We start from the raw sequence: 6,240 nt of genomic DNA on the forward strand, positions 1-6,240 counted from the left end.
CGTGTAACTCCCGGATACCGTAGGAGTGCTTTGGGTGTACCAAACGTCACAACGTAACTGGGTGACTATAAAGGTGCATTACAGGTATCTCCGAAAGTGTCTGTTGGGTTGACACGGATCGAGACTGGGATTTGTCACTCCGTATGACGGAGAGGTATCTCTGGGCCCACTCGGTAATGCATCATCATAATGAGCTCAAGGTGACCAAGTGTTTGGTCACGGGATCATGCATTACGGTACGAGTAAAGTGACTTGCCGGTAACGAGACTGAACAAGGTATTGGGATACCGACGATCGGGTCTCGGGCAAGTAACGTACCGATTGACAAAGGGAATTGTATACGGGGTTTGATCGAATCCTCGACATCGTGGTTCATCCGATGACATCATCGAGGAGCATGTGGGAGCCAACATGGGTATCCAGATCCCGCTGTTGGTTATTGACCGGAGAGTCTCGGTCATGTCTGCATGTCTCCCGAACCCGTAGGGTCTACACACTTAAGGTTCGGTGACGCTAGGGTTATCAGGAAGACAAGTATGTGATTACCGAATGTTGTTCGGAGTCCCGGATGAGATCCCGGACGTCACGAGGAGTTCCGGAATGGTCCGGAGGTAAAGTTTTATATATGGGAAGTTGTTAAACGGGCACCGGAAAGTTTCGGGGTCATACCGGTATTGTACCGGGACCACCGGAAAGGTTCCGGGGGTCCACCGGGAGGGACCACCCCTCCCGGGGGGCCACTTGGGCTGCGTAGGGATAGCAGCCAGCCCCTAGTGGGCTTGGCGCCCCCCCCTTGGGCCCATGCGCCTAGGGTTGGGGGGGAAACCCTAAAGGGGGCGCACCCCCCTTGCTTGGGGGGCAAGCCCCCCACCCTTTGGCCGCCGCCCCCCTCTAGGGTTTCCCCTAGAGGGCCGGCCCCCTTGCCCCTCTCCTCCTATATATAGAGGGGTGAGGGGAGGGCTGCTGTACACCACAACTCAAGGCGCAGCCCCTCCCCTCCCCAACACCTCTCCTCCTCCGTACGTGCTCGGCGAAGCTCTGTCGGAATACTGCTGCACCAACTGCACCACGCCGTCGTGCTGCCCTTGGAGCTGCCTTCCTCAACCTCTCCTTCCTCCTTGCTGGATCAAGACGGAGGAGACGTCGTCCGTCCCGTACGTGTGTTGAACGCGGAGGTGCTGTCCGTTCAGCACTTGGTCATCGGTGATCCGAATCACGACGAGTACGACTCCATCATCACCATCCCCTTGAACGCTTCCGCACTCGATCTACAAGTGGTATGTAGATGCAAACTCTTCCCCTTGACTCGTTGCTTAGATGAACTCATAGATGGATCTTGGTGAAACCGTAGGAAAATTTTTAATTTTCTGCAACGTTCCCCAACAGTGGCATCATGAGCTAGGTCTATGCGTAGTTCTCTTTGCACGAGTAGAACACAATTTTGTTGTGGGCGTGGATCTTGTCAACTTACTTGCCACTACTAGTCTTTTCTTGCTTCAACGGCATTGTGGGATGAAGCGGCCCGGACCAACCTTACACGTACGCTTACGTGAGACCGGTTCCACCGATTGACATGCACTAGTTGCATAAGGTGGCTGGCGGGTGTCTGTCTCTCCCACTTTAGTTGGAGCGGATTCGATGAAAAGGGTCCTTATGAAGGGTAAATAGAAGTTGACAAAATCACGTTGTGGTTATTCGTAGGTAAGAAAACGTTCTTGCTAGAACCCAATTGCAGCCACGTAAAAGATGCAACAACAATTAGAGGACGTCTAACTTGTTTTTGCAGCGATTGATCATGTGATGTGATATGGCCAGAAGTTGTGATGAATGATGAATTGTGATGTATGAGATCATGTTCTTTGTAATAGGATTCACGACTTGCATGTCGATGAGTATGACAACCGGCAGGAGCCATAGGAGTTGTCTTTATTTTTGTATGACCTGCGTGTCATTGAAGAACGCCATGTAAACTACTTTACTTTATTGCTAAACGCGTTAGTCATAGAAGTAGAAGTAGTCGTTGGCGTGACAACTTCATGAAGACACGATGATGGAGATCATGATGATGGAGATCATGGTGTCATGCCGGTGACAAGATGATCATGGAGCCCCGAAGATGAAGATCAAAGGAGCTATATGATATTGGCCATATCATGTCACTACTTTATATAATTGCATGTGATGTTTATTATGTTTTATGCATCTTGTTTACTTAGGACGACGGTAGTAAATAAGATGATCCCTTACAACAATTTTAAGAAGTGTTCTCCCCTAACTGTGCACCGTTGCTAAAGTTCGCCGCTTCTAAGCACCACGTGATGATCGGGTGTGATGGATTCTTACGTTCACATACAACGGGTGTAAGACAGTTTTACACAGCGAAAACACTTAGGGTTAACTTGACGAGCCTAGCATGTACAGACATGGCCTCGGAACACGGAGACCGAAAGGTCGAACACGAGTCGTATGGAAGATACGATCAACATGAGAATGTTCACCGACGATGACTAGTCCGTCTCACGTGATGATCGGACACGGCCTAGTCGACTCGGATCGTGTAACACTTAGATGACTAGAGGGATGTCTAATCTGAGTGGGAGTTCATTCAATAATTTGATTAGATGAACTTAATTATCATGAACTTAGTCTAAAACCTTTGCAAATATGTCTTGTAGATCAAATGGACAACGCTCATGTCAACATGAACTTCAACGCGTTCCTAGAGAAAACCAAGCTGAAAGATGATGGCAGCAACTATACGGACTGGGTCCGGAACCTGAGGATCATCCTCATAGCTGCCAGGAAACAATATGTCCTAGAAGGACCGCTAGGTGACGCTCCCGTCCCAGAGAACCAAGACATTATGAATGCTTGGCAGTCTCGTGCTGATGATTACTCCCTCATTCAGTGCGGCATGCTTTACAGCTTAGAACCGGGGCTCCAAAAGCGTTTTGAGCATCACGGAGCATATGAGATGTTCGAAGAGCTGAAACTAGTTTTCCAAGCTCACGCCCGGGTCGAGAGATATGACATCTCCGACAAGTTCTATAGTTGTAAGATGGAGGAAAATAGTTCTGTCAGTGAGCACATACTCAAGATGTCTGGGTTGCACAACCGTATGACCCAGCTGAATATTAACCTCCCTGATGAGGCAGTCATTGACAGAATCCTTCAGTCGCTCCCACCAAGCTACAAGAGCTTTGTGATGAACTACAATATGCAGGGGATGGTAAAGACCATTCCTGAAGTATTTTCTATGCTGAGGTCAGCAGAGGTTGAAATCAAGAAAGAACATCAAGTGTTGATGGTCAATAAGACCACTAAGTTCAAGAAGGGCAAGGGTAAGAAGAACTTCAAGAAGGACGGCAAAGAGGTTGCCGCGCCCGGTAAGCCAGTTGCCGGGAAGAAGTCAAAGAATGGACCCAAGCCTGAGACTGAGTGCTTTTATTGCAAGGGGAAGGGTCACTGGAAGCGGAACTGCCCCAAATACTTAGCGGATAAGAAGGCCGGCAACACAAAAGGTATATTCGATATACATGTAATTGATGTGTACCTTACCAGTACTCGTAGTAACTCCTGGGTATTTGATACCGGTGCCGTTGCTCATATTTGTAACTCACAGCAGGAGCTGCGGAATAAGCGGAGACTGGCGAAGGACGAGGTGACGATGCGCGTCGGGAATGGTTCCAGAGTCGATGTGATCGCCGTCGGCACGCTGCCTCTACATTTACCTACGGGATTAGTTTTGAACCTTAATAATTGTTATTTGGTGCCAAGTTTGAGCATGAACATTGTATCTGGATCTCGTTTAATACGAGATGGCTACTCATTTAAGTCTGAGAATAATGGTTGTTCGATTTATATGAGAGATATGTTTTATGGTCATGCTCCGATGGTCAATGGTTTATTCTTAATGAATCTCGAACGTAGTGTTACACATATTCATAGCGTGAATACCAAAAGATGTAAAGTTGATAACGATAGTCCCACATACTTGTGGCACTGCCGCCTTGGTCACATTGGTGTCAAGCGCATGAAGAAGCTCCATGCTGATGGACTTTTAGAGTCTCTTGATTATGAATCATTTGACACATGCGAACCATGCCTCATGGGCAAGATGACCAAGACTCCGTTCTCCGGAACAATGGAGCGAGCAACCAACTTGTTGGAAATCATACATACCGATGTGTGCGGTGCAATGAGCGTTGAGGCTCGCGGAGGATATCGTTATGTTCTCACTCTCACTGATGACTTAAGTAGATATGGGTATGTCTACTTAATGAAACACAAGTCTGAGACCTTTGAAAAGTTCAAGGAATTTCAGAATGAGGTAGAGAATCAACGTGACCGAAAGATAAAATTCCTACGATCAGATCATGGAGGAGAATACTTAAGTCACGAATTTGGTACACACTTAAGGAAATGTGGAATCGTTTCACAACTCACGCCGCCTGGAACACCTCAGCGTAACGGTGTGTCCGAACGTCGTAATCGCACTCTATTGGATATGGGGCAGTCTATGATGTCTCTTACCGATTTACCGCTATCATTTTGGGGATACGCTCTAGAGACAGCTACATTCACTTTAAATAGGGCACCGTCTAAATCCGTTGAGACGACACCGTATGAATTATGGTTTGGGAAGAAACCTAAGCTGTCGTTTCTGAAAGTTTGGGGATGCGATGCTTATGTCAAGAAACTTCAACCTGAAAAGCTCGAACCCAAGTCGGAAAAATGCGTCTTCATAGGATACCCTAAGGAAACTGTAGGGTATACCTTCTACTTAAGATCCGAGGGCAAGATCTTCGTTGCCAAGAACGGATGCTTTCTGGAAAAAGAGTTTCTCTCGAAAGAAGTAAGAAGGAGGAAAGTAGAACTCGATGAAGTACTACCTCTTGAGCGGGACAGTAGTGCAGCTCAGGAAGATGTTCCTGTGATGCCTACACCAACTGAAGAGGAAAATAATGATGATCAAGGTACTTCGGATCAAGTTGCTACTGAACTTCGTAGGTCCACAAGGACACGTTCCGCACCAGAGTGGTACGGCAACCCTGTTCTAGAAATCATGTTGTTAGACAACGGCGAACCTTTGAACTATGAAGAAGCGATGGCGGGCCCAGATTCCAACAAATGGCTAGAAGCCATGAAATCTGAGATAGAATCCATGTATGAAAACAAAGTATGGACTTTGACTGACTTGCCCGATGATCGGCGAGCGATAGAAAACAAATGGATTTTTAAGAAGAAGACGGACGCGGATGGTAATGTCACCATCTATAAAGCTCGACTTGTCGCTAAGGGTTATCGGCAAGTTCAAGGGATTGACTACGATGAGACTTTCTCTCCCGTAGTGAAGCTTAAGTCCGTCCGAATCATGTTAGCGATTGCCGCATACTATGATTATGAGATATGGCAGATGGACGTCAAAACGGCATTCCTTAACGGGCATCTTAAGGAAGAACTGTATATGATGCAGCCGGAGGGTTTTGTCGATCCTAAGAATGCTAACAAAGTATGCAAGCTCCAGCGATCCATTTATGGGCTGGTGCAAGCATCTCGGAGTTGGAATATTCGCTTTGATAAGATGATCAAAGCGTTTGGGTTTATGCAGACTTATGGAGAAGCCTGCATTTACAAGAAAGTGAGTGGGAACTCTGTAGCATTTCTCATATTATATGTAGATGACATACTTTTGATGGGAAATGATATAGAATTCTTGGACAGCATTAAGGCCTACTTGAATAAGTGTTTTTCAATGAAGGACCTTGGAGAAGCTGCTTATATATTAGGCATCAAGATCTATAGAAATAGATCGAGACGCCTCATAGGTCTTTCACAAAGCACATACCTTGATAAGACTTTGAAGAAGTTCAAAATGGATCAATCCAAGAAAGGGTTCTTGCCTGTATTGCAAGGTGTAAGATTGAGCTCGGCTCAATGCCCGACCACGGAAAAAGATATAGAAGAGATGAGTGTCATCCCCTATGCTTCAGCCATAGGATCTATTATGTATGCCATGCTGTGTACCAGACCTGATGTAAACCTTGCCGTAAGTTTGGTAGGAAGGTACCAAAGTAATCCCGGCAAGGAACATTGGACAGCGGTCAAGAATATCCTGAAGTACCTAAAAAGGACAAAGGACATGTTTCTCGTTTATGGAGGTGACGAAGAGCTCGTTGTAAAGGGTTACGTCGACGCTAGCTTCGACACAGATCTGGATGACTCTAAGTCACAAACCGG

The sequence above is a fragment of the Triticum aestivum genome, chromosome 1B, assembly GCF_018294505.1.
Source record: "Triticum aestivum cultivar Chinese Spring chromosome 1B, IWGSC CS RefSeq v2.1, whole genome shotgun sequence".
Taxonomy (NCBI): domain Eukaryota; kingdom Viridiplantae; phylum Streptophyta; class Magnoliopsida; order Poales; family Poaceae; genus Triticum; species Triticum aestivum.